A 12,088-nucleotide genomic window follows, 5' to 3' on the forward strand; every position below is an offset into this window, starting at 1 on the left:
CATCAATACATGAGTGGATTAATAAAATGTGGTATATGTATACCATGGAGTACTATTCAGCTTTAAGAAACAATGGTGCTATAGCACCTCTTGTATTCTCCTGGATAGAGCTGGAACACATCCTACTAAGTGAAGTATCCCAAGAATGGAAAAATAAGCACCACATGTACTCACCAGCAAATTGGTTTCACTAATCAACACCTAAGTGCACATATAAGATTAACATTTATTGGATGTCAGGCAGGTGGGAGGAGGAAGGAGGGGATGGGTATGTGCATACATAATAAGTGCAATGTGCACCATCCGGGGGATGGACACGCTTGAAGCTCTGACTTGGGGTGAGGGGGGCACGGGCAACATACATAACCTAAATATCTGTACCCCCATAATATGCTGAAATAAAAAATGCAAAAAAATAAAAATAGCATGCTGCCCCCTAGGGGCAGTGCAGAATTAAACTTTTTGTGCTTCCTCATGCAAAATAAACTTGTATTTTGAATAAATATGACATATTAAGCAAAATTTAAGTTTATTTTGGCTTATTTTAGTTTTCACCCCTTTGTTACTGTATTTCTACTGACATGTTTATAAGAAAACTTAGAATTTCCTTTTTTCCCCCAAATTAACTTGTTGGCCTTATATTACTCTTTCCTTCTCAGATTTTGCCAGGGGTTTTGAAAATACATATTTTTTAAAAGATGATGGAGGAAAAACTACAGTTAAGCACATTTATTTAGAACAAGAGAAGAGATCACAAATGACAAGAAGCTAATACCATAAATTTCACAAAATCCAAAAATACAGTATTTTCACTAATTAACTGTTTGACACACCTCTAGAAGAATGTTTGATGACTACAGAAACTTAGATCACCTCTTAATTAAGATTTACCACCTTAATCGTTTTTAAATGTACAGTTCAGTGATGTTAGGTGCATTTACATTGTTGTGGAACCACCACCACCATCCATCTCCAGAACTCTTTTCATCTTTAAAGACTGAAATTCTGTATTCACTAAACAGCAGCTCCCCATTCCCCAGTCTTTCTGTCTCTGATTTTAACCACAATAGATACTTCATATAAATGGAATCATATAGTATTTGTCATTTTGTGACTGGCATATTTCACTTGGCATAATGTCTCAGGGTTTGTCTACATGTTAGCATGTGTCAGAATTTCCTTTTTAAGGCTGAATACACATTCTGTTACATAGTTATGCTACATTTTGCTTATCCACTCAGTGGATACTTGATATGCTTCCATCTTTTGGCTGTTGTGAATAATGCTGCTGTGAACATGGGTGTGCAGACATCTTTTTTGAGATTCAGCTTTCAGTTCTTTTGGGTATATACCCAGAAGTGGAATTGATGGATCATATAATAATTCTGTTTTTAATTTTTGAGGACCCTCCCTGCTGTCTCCCACAGTGGCTGCCCCATTTACACTTGCACCAACAGTGTACTTCCAGTTTCTCCCTGTCATTGCCAACACCTGTTAATTTTGGGGTTTTTTTTGTTGTCATTTGTTTTTTGGTAGTAGCCAACCAAATGTGTGTGAGGTGGTATCTCACTGTGGTTTTAATATGCATTTCCCTAATGGTTAGTAATATTGAGCATCTTTTCATGTGCTTTTTAGCTACTTGTATATCTTCTTTGGAGAGATGTCTATTGAAGTTCTTTGTCCATTATTTTAAATTTGATATTTTTTTTGTTGTTGAGTTGTAAGAGTAACTTATACGTTCTGGACATTAGGCTCATCAGATACATGAATTGCAAATATTTTCTTCTATACTGTGGTTTTATAATCATTTTCTTGATAGTGTCCTTTGATGCACAAAGGTTTTAATTTTAACAGAGTCCAACTTATCTATTTTTTCTTTCATTGCCTGTGCTTTTGGTGTCATATCCAAGAAATTATTGCCAAATCCAGCGTCATTAAGCTTTTCCCGTAAGTTTTCTCCTAAGAGTTTTATTTTTATAGTTTTAGCCCTTACATTTAGGTCTTTGATCCATTCTGAGATAATTTTTATGTATGGTTTAAGGCTGTGGTCCCCAACCCCCCAGGGGCCCTGGACCAGTACAGGTCCATGGCCTGTTAGGAACCATGTCACACAGCAGGAGGTGAGTGGTGGTATTTACAGCCACTCCCTGACCACCCACCCCCCGCCTCCCCCAAACCCCGTGGAAAATTGTGTTCCATGAAACCAGTCCCTGGTGCCAAAAAAGCTGGGGACTGCTGGTTTAAGGTAAGAGTACAACTTCATTCTGGATAGCCAGTTTTTCCAAAACTTTTTGTTGAAAAGAAATAAGTTTTGTAGTAAGCTTTTGAAATCAGGAAATATGATGCCTCCAACTTTGCTCTTCTTTGAAGATTGTTTTGGCTATTGGGAGTCCCTTGAGATTCCATATAAATTTTAGAATGGATTTTTCTGTTTCTGCAAGAAATACCAAGGAGATTTTGGTAGGAACTGCGTTAAATCTGTAGATCACTTTTAGTAGTTTTGACATCTTAACAATATTAAATCTTCCAGTCCGTGAACATGGGTGTCTTTCCGTTTGTGTCTTTAATTTCTTTTTGACAATGTTTTGTAGTTTTCCATATACAAATCCTTTTGCCTCCTTGGTTAAGTTTATTCCTAAGTATTTTATTCTTTTTGATAATATTATAAATGAAATTATTTTCTTAATTTCTTTTTTGGATCGTTGATCGTTAGTGTACAGTAACTCAGCTGATTTGAGTGAGTTGATTTCATATCCTGCAACTTTGCTAAATTTGTTCTAACAGGTTGTTTTGTCTGTGGTTTTTTTTTTTTTTTTGGTGTGTTTAATAATCTTTAGGTTTTTTTTTTTTTACATGTAAGTTCATGTCATCTATGAAGACAGATAGTTTTACTTCTTCTTTTCTAATTTGGAAGGCTTTCATTTCTTTTTCTTGCCCAATCGCTCTGACTAGGGCTTTCACTATTATGTGAAACTGCCATTGAGTATGACGTTAGCTGTGGGTTTTTGATATATGTCCTTTATTATGTTGAGGTAGTTTACTCCTAGCTTGCTGAGTGGTTTTATCATGAAACGGTATTGAATTTTTTCAGATGCTTTTCTGCATCGATTGAGATGATCATGTTCTTTCATTCTGTTAATACAGTACATTCCATTATCAATTTTTGCATGTTGAATCATAAAAGTTAAGTTTTTAAAAATTACCATTGAACCTCTAGTAGTGTGTTGAAATAGAAGTGATGAAAGTCTTTTCCAATTTTCCTTCCCTTCTTTGATCATTGATTGATTCTGAGTGTGTTGTTTAATTTTCACATTTTTGTGAATTTCCCAAAATTTCTGTTATTAATTTCTAATTTTACTCCATTGTGGTTGGATAACATACTTGGCATAATTTCAGTCAAATTGTTTTGTTCCTGATATTAGGGAAAATTAAATCATTCATTCACTATTATGTACATGACATTAGCTGAGGGGTTTTTTTTTCTGTAGATTGTCTCTGTGAGGTTGAGGAAGTTTCCTTTTACTCTTGCATTATTGAGTGTTTTTTATCATGCAAGAGTATTGACTTTAGTCAAATGTTTTTTCTTTATTCATATAATCATACTGTCATTGTTCATTATTCTGTTAATTTTATTTGCTTACATTGTTTGCTTTTTGGATTTTAAACTCAGTATGATTCCTGGTACAAATCTCAATTCGTTATGGTATGTAATCCCTTTTACATTTTTCTGGATCCTTTTCTAGACTGTTGGATTCAGTTTGCTAGTATTTTGTTGATGATTTGTCATCTGTATTTATCAGGGATATTGCATTGTACTTTTCCTGTGATAACTTTGTTTGGTTTTGGCATCTGGATCATACTGGTCTCACAGAATGAATTGGCAAATCTTCTTTCCTCTTCTGTTTTTTGGAAGAATTTGCACAGTATTGGTGTTATTTATTTAAATATTTGGTAGAATTCATTAGTGAAGCTGTCTGTTTTCTCTGTATTTTTTTTTAACTGATTCATTTTCTTTAGTTGTTACAGGTCTGTTAAAATTTTACATATTTTTTTAGTAAGTGTGTCCATTTCAGTAATTTGTGCATTTCTAGGAATTTGTCCATTTCATCTAATTTGTTGATATCTTAGTCTGTTTTCTGTTGCTATAACAGAGTACCACAGACCAGGTAATTTATAAAGAAAAGAAGTCTATTTCTTACAGTTTTTAACAATTCTGGAGGCTAGGAAGTCTAAGGTCAAGGAACTCACATCTGGTAAGAGCCTTCTTGAAGTGTAATATGTGGCAGAAGGCATCACACAGTGAGAGGCTATGAGTGTGCCAGCTCAGGTCTCTTTCCTTTTTATTTATAGAGCCACTAATCCCATCATGGGGCCTCACCCTCATGACCTCATCTAACCCTAATTTTCCTCCAGAGGCTCCACCTCCAAATGCCATCAACATATGAATTTGAGGATTAAATTTACAAAACATCAACTTTTGGGGGACACATTGAAACTAAAGCAGTTGGTACACGGTTGTTCTTTGTAGTGCTTTGTAATGCATTTTGTTTCTCGAAGGTTAGTAGTAATGTCCCGTTTCCTTCTTGATTTTAATAATATTAGTCTTTCTTTTTTTCTTGATCATTCTGTCAAATGATTTCTACTCCATCTTTATTATTTTCTTCCTTTTCCTTGCTTGGGTTTTAATTTACTCTTTCATTATTGGTTTTTAAGGTAAAACATTAGATTATTGGTTTGAGATCTTTGTTCTAATAAAGTTCTCTCTAAGCACTGCTTTAACTGCATCCTGTCTGTTTTGGTATGTTGTGTGTTTGTTTTAATTCATCCATCTCAATGTATTTTCCCATTTCCCTTCCCTTCTTTGACCATTGATTGATTTTGAGTGTGTTGTTTAATTTTCACATTTTTGTGAATTTCCAAAAGTTTCTGTTATTAATTTCTAATTTTACTCCATTGTGGTTGGATAACATACTTGGCATAATTTCAGTCCTTTAAAATTTATTGATGTTGCTTTATGGCCTAATATATACTCTGCTTTGGAGAATGTCCCCTGTGCACTTGAGTAGATTCTGTATTTTGTTGTCGTTGGGTATAGCGTTCTATAGATATCTTGAAGTATAGATGGTTTATAATGTTGTTCAAGTCTATTTCCTCATTCACTTTTCTGCATATTTATTCTATTCATTATTGAGAATGAGGTATTGAAGTCTCCAACTATCATTGAATTGTCTTTTTCTCCCTTCAGTTCTGTCAGTTCTTGCCTGATATATTTTGTGATGTTTTTAGATGCATTATATGTTTATGTCTTCCTAATGTTTTCACCCTTTTGTTATAAACTATCCTTCTCCTTTCTAGTAACACTTTTTTGCATAAAAATCTATTTTGTCTGATATCAGTATAGTATGTGTACTCTTAGCTCTGTTTTTACTGTTTTTTTTTAGTATATTTTTATATATCCTTAATTTATGTTTAATTTGTATGTTTGAATCTGAAATGTGTCTTTTGTAGAGTACATACAATTGGAGCATGTTTTTAAAAATTTGTTTTGCTAATCTCTGCCTTTTGATTTGAGTGTTTAGTCCATTTACATTTAATGTAATTACTGACAAGGTAGTACCATTTTGCTAAGTGTTTTCTATGTCTTTTCTCTCTTTTGTTTCTCTGTTCATCCATTATTGTTTTGTTTTGTTTTACATAGTTTTTTCAGTCATTTCAGTTCTCTTGTTTATTTTACTATGTGTTTTTGAGTTTATTTTTTAGTGGTTGCCCTGGGGATTAACTTATAACCATCTAGTTTGGGCTATTTGCGACTTAATTTCAATAGTATGCAGAAATTTTGCTCTTAGATAGCTCATGCTCCCTTCCCCTTTCTTTATACTATTGTACCAATAGTATGACATCTTTATACATTATAAGCCCATCAATGCAGTTTAATAAGTATTGCTTTATGCAGTTATCTTTTAAATCAGGAGGAAAAAAGAGTTACACAAATTACATTTATACAGTTGTTTATATTTAGCCATCTAATTACCCTTATTGATGCTCTTTATTTCTTCCTATGGATTTGAGTTAATATCTAGTGTTCTTTAATTTCAGCTTTTATTTTTTCTAGGGCAGATTTGCTAGTGACAATTTCTTTTAGTTTTTGTTTATCTGGGAATATTTTAAATTATTTTTCATTTTCTAAAGCATTGTTTTGCTACATATGGAATTCTTTTTGATAGCCTTTTTCTATTAGTGCTTGGAATGTATCATTGAACTGCCTTTTGACCTTCATGTTTCCTGATTAGATATTGTCTTTTACTGCTGTTGAGGATCTCTTGTACATGATTAAGTGTGCTTGATGGTGTCTCTTAGGTTGCAGGAACTGTTCGTTTTTCTTTTAGTCTTTATTCTTTCTGTTCCTAAAACTGGATATTCTCAATTAACTTATCTTCAAGTTGACTGAACTTTCCTCTCTTTGCTCAAATCCGTTGTCGGACCCTTTCATTGAATTTTTCATTTCAGTTTTTAAAATTTTTCAACTACATAATTCTGAATTGCTTGCTTAGGAAGTAAATTTCTTTTTATTTATCTTCTCTATTTGGTGTGAGGGTGTTCTCATGCTTTTGTTTAGTTCTATGGTCATGGTTTATTTTAGTTGTTGAACATGTTTATGGTGACTGACTTAAAGTCTTTGTTTGGTAAGTATAATGTCTCTTCCTTGGAGCAGGTTCTATTGAATCCTTTTTATTCCATCCCTGTATGGGCCATACATTCCTGCTTTTTGTTTTTTGTTTTTGCCATTTAGTAAATTTTTTGGGTGTTGGCTTTTATGTTTTTAAAATAATGTATTTTGTCAACTATAGAAATCAGATTCCTTCCTCACTAGGTTTTTTATTGTTGTTGTTACTGGTTGTTTGTTTATAGACCTTCTTAAAGTAATTTTATAAAGTCTGTATTGTTTGCCACTTGTGGCCCCCATTATCTTTGCTCAGTTAACTTAGTTGTCAGCTCATGATGGGGCAGATTTCCTTAAATGCCTGAACCAGTAAATCTTCCAATCTTTACTTAGGGGGTTTTCAGTTTTCATTTGGCAGCCCTACTTTAGCTTTCTCCTCCTAGTTTTGCAGAGCAAGAGGTGTGAGATTAGTATTTTCTCAGCTCTTCCCTGAGCCTACATGCAGTTTACACATGCTCATGGCCTTCTGGATTCCCAGGCATTTGTTGGACCTTTTCAGAGTCCTTGTGGACATTTTATTCCCCGACTTTTCTCTCTCTCTTTTTTTTGGTCATCTTTTTCACCCCAACTATTATGCTATTTCTGGCAGCTGTGATGTTAAACGGTTGCTACTGATATTTTTCAAAAAGCACCCTGGATAAAAGGCTATTTGCAATAGGCAAATTCTGAGTCAGGTAAAGTAAAGGCATGCTATGAAAGCAGGAGTTTCCAGGTAGCTGATAAAATGGTCAAATAATGATAGTTCTCAAGAAATGGGGCATTTGGGGGAGCTCCACATCCTTTCTTCCTCATCCAGTGATTGCTAGGCTGCCTGTTTTCATAACTACCATGATTGCTAGTTTGTTCATTTTTCAAAGCTAACACGTTGGAGAGAAAGGGATGGGAATAGGTCAAGTTAATGCCACAAAGCTCATTGTTATTACTGAGATTCATCTGTTTATCTTAAATTAAAGCTCTTCAGAATATTGCAGTCCTTCTGTTAATTTCTAGAGTTTTGAAAAAGTTGATTTTGACAATTTAGCAGTGTCCTTTTTTCTTTTTTGGAGGAGTATATTTTCAGAGGTCCTTGCTTTGCCTTTGTGGAAGTGCTTCTTCCATCTTTTCTTTTTTGTAAAGTAGAATGCATCAAACTAGAAAGTTGCCTTTAAAAGATGGTTAAATATTTCTCCTATATCAGATTGATGGAAATTAAAAGATGTGAATCCAACAAAAGGTAGTTAAATTTAATTACCTTCAAGTGATTGATACCTGACATTTTTTTTCCATACTCTGGTTTATACTTACTGTGAGTCTGAACCCACTCAATGTTTTCTTTATTGGAAGGACATTTTATGTAGACTAATTAGTAAATAGTGTAACTAGGATTGATGTAAGTAACATTTATGTAATATTAACATGAAAAATGTTAAATCTTTTCTAGAAGCTGTCACTTTAAGATCCAGAAGTCTTGTTTCCAAGTTAATTTTTACTCCCCATTTCCTTTTGTTACTTCATTTGTACAAACATAATTTATTTCAGTGACATCTGTTCCTGCAAACACGAATTATGATGGCAGTAATAGAAGGTTTTGATTTGTGATTATGAAAATTGAGATGTCATTTTACACCTGTGCCCTTTTATTTCAAAAGGATTTCTAAATTGAAAACATAAAAAAGTGGTTTATTTTACATTTGAGCTAGAACATATAGGAATGTTTAATATCAGTATATAAATTATTCTTTGGGAGTATATTAATCACTTGAAGATTAGTCACTTTGTATTCTAGTTTAGAGCAGCACCTGTGTTATATCATGGTGAGTGCAGCTATTATTTATCTATTTTATAGATGAAGCAAATGAGGCAAAGAGAGGTTAACTAGAATAAACATATAATTTTTTACCACCTTCCTTTCCTTAATAGCAGGTTTTTGAGTACAGACTGTAGAATAGCCTCTTACAGCGTCTAAGTTTAAAAGTGAATATTCAAATTTAAAATTTGCACTAGTGACATTTACCATCAGTAAGAAAAATTAGCCATATTTTATTGACATAATGAAGAAACATGGCCAAAGTATGCATTATGTTAAATTAAACCAAATCTTGATAATAACCGGAGATTATGAACCGGAATATCAAAATTTTGTATATATTTTTACATTTAAGGTGGTTTGGCCATATAGGTTTTTTAACAGCTTTATTGAGGTAAAATGACACATAGTAAATGACATATTTCAAAGTATAGTATTTGGTGTTTTGATATACACATCCATGAAACCACCACCTCAACCAAAATAATGAGCAGATCCATTACTTCTGAAAGTTTTCTTGTACCTCAATGTTATCCTTTCTCCTGTACCTCCCTACTTTACTCTCATCCCCATGGAACTGCTCATCTGTTCTCTGTCACCTTAGCTCTGTTTATATTTTCTAGAATTTTATATAAATACAGTATATATATATATATATATATATGCTGTGTGTATATATATATATACACACACACACACGCCTACAGTATATACTCTCTTTTTTGGTCTAGCATCTTTCTCTTATAATTATTTTGAGATTTGTCTATATTGTATATATGAATAGTTCTGTTTTATTACTTAAAAGCATTCCATTTTGTTACTATACCACAGGTCAATAAATATATATCACATATGATTAAAACCATTCACTTATTAATAGACACTTGTTTTTGTTTCCAGTTTGGGGCTATAACAAAGCTGTTGTAACCAGGTCTTTATATGGACATCCTCATTTGTTACCTAGGAATGCAATGGCTAACTCAAAAAGTGGGAGTATGTTCAATTGTGTAAGAAGGTGCCAAACTGTTTTCCAATATTATTGTAACATTTTATAGCCCCACCAGCAATGAATGAGAGATCTGTTTTCTGCAGATCTTTGTCAGCATTTGGTGTTGTCACTTTTTTATTTTAGCCATTCTGATAGGTATATAATGATATCTCATTATGGTTTTAATTTGCCTGAGCCTAATGCCAATTGATGTTGAGCATCTTTTTGTGTGATTGTCATCTGTGTATTTTCTTTGGTGAAGTATCTGTTCAAATCTTTCTCCTGTTTCTAAATCAGGTTGTTTGTTTTCTTTTTATTTAAATTTGAGAGTTATTTATATATTCTAGATACAAGTCCTTTATCAGATACTTGCTTTTTGGAGATTTTTTTTTTTCCCAGTTTCTGGCTACCCTCTCTCCACTGCATTGTCTTTATACCTGTGGACCAATTCAGTTGTCCATATGTGTGTAGGTCTCATTCTGGACTCTATTTTGTTCCATTAATCTGTTTGTCTACCTTGATGCCAGTATTACACTGTTGTGGTTTCCTAGCTTATAAGTCTTAAAATCCGGTAGTTTAGTCCCCTACTGTGTCCTTTTTAAAGGTGTTTTAGAAGTGACAAAAGCAGATGGACATCTTTGTTTCGTTCCTGATATTAGATGGAGTTTAGTTTTTTACCATTAAATACAATGTTAACTGTGTTTTCCATAGATGTCCTTTATCATGTCAAGAAGATCAAGCTGATCCTTTCTTCTCTGCCACCTTCAGTCCCTGTTTCTTGTGCTCTCTTGCTAGTGCTATAAACAATTGTGTCATTTGTCTTTTTCCACGGCCTAAACCCTTTAACCTGTATGGTAACAGAAAAAAAAAACTAAGTTTTTGCCATTTGACCTTTGAAATTAAAATAAGGTCAGAAACAACATGCTTATTTTTATTAAACAAAACACATTATATTAGCATTAATGGAATTTAAATATGAATAATTTTATCTCCAAATTTTAATTTACCAATCACTGTGTGTATTGCCCAAGTGCTGCTTCTTTTTCTGTGTTAATCTATAACTTTTATAGTTTGAGCATCATCATTTATGTTCAGCCCTTTTCACTTAACATAATGTTTATATGTCTTTTTTATATAAAAAGTAGATTTATCTTGATTTTTAAACTTTTAGAATATTTATAATTTATTGGTACATTAAGTATATTTAAGGGAATGAACATTTTTGTAGCTCACAATTCATATTCTTTTTTAAAATAGATGGGCTCTTCCCCACTGCTAGCAGCTATTTATACATGTGTATCAGTTTTACTGCAGTACTTTTCAGATGGAGAGATGTGATAGCGAATTTTATTTGACCTTCTTTCCTGTTCTAAAACATTATGAAGATTTAGCATATTCTTTCACAGAGTGAGAATTTTTAAGTACTGAATTTCTCTAGAAATTAAGAATTATTGCACTGTGAAATGAAAAGTAAATGTGTCAAGAAGTGGGAATATATTTGGTATATTGGTAACTAAAAATATTTTGTTAATTTATGGGAAAATCTTGAGAGCTGATTAGACAATTCATTTAAGCTTTAGGTCTGTAATTATTTGGATAAATTAATACCCTATTCAGGTAGGTTCTCCGTATATACTGATGTTGTGACTATTGATTATTCATTTCCAAAGAATCAGTTTCTGATGTCACACTAATTTATTCACAGCCGTAACTAGTATAGTCAGAAAAGTAGGTTAGAAGGAGTGCTGGTTGTAAGGATACGAAGGATGGAAAAGATATTGTTGATAGTTATAAATACTATATTGGATGTTGTTGAATTACTGTTCCTGGACTTCTCTTTGATCCAGTAATAATACTGCTCCATACAATCTTCTTCCATGGTTGTTTATGGCAGTTAAGGTTGTTGGGATCATTTGAATGTTTTTTTTTTCAGCTTTAGATAATTGGAAACTATGGTGAGTTAATGTTCTCTATGGGTCTATAGAGATTGTAATACTAGAGCTCAAACTACTGATTGTCATTTCTATCTCTTAGCATTTTTTTTAACCTCCTCAAGTGAAACAGAAAAGTAATAAAATGGGAATAGTTTTATTTCTTCCTGTGTGCCTTTTTCTTTCTTTCTTGTCCTTTTTTTCTTTTCCCCCACCTCATAGGATTGGCTAGGACTTCCAATATTATGTTGCATAAGAGTGCTGAGATCCTTCCTTGTCTTGTTCTTGATTTTAGGGGAAAAGCATTCAGGGATTAACCGTTAAGAATGATGTTAGCTGTGGATTTTTGTGTAGATACTGTGTATCAAGTTGAGGAAGGTCCCTTTGTTACCTGTGATCTTCCTCATATTTGGAGACAAAGAATTGAAACCAACACTAAAGCAGCAAAGTGAAAGAAATTTATTAAGCAAGTACACCTCCCCACATGGGGGAGGGTGAGGGTGTCAAGAAAGATTAGCAAGTCATAGTGTACTGAGAAGAGGGATAGGAGAGGGCACACGTCCAAGCAGACAGTGGCCCTAGGGTCTCTTCAGGTTCCCCTTCTCTTTTTTCTGACTTCCTCATTCTTGTGTTCCCCCTGGCCAATGAAAATGTTCTCTCTT

Source organism: Propithecus coquereli, unplaced genomic scaffold, assembly GCF_000956105.1.
Source record: "Propithecus coquereli isolate 6110/MARCELLA unplaced genomic scaffold, Pcoq_1.0 Scaffold217, whole genome shotgun sequence".
Lineage (NCBI taxonomy): Eukaryota > Metazoa > Chordata > Mammalia > Primates > Indriidae > Propithecus > Propithecus coquereli.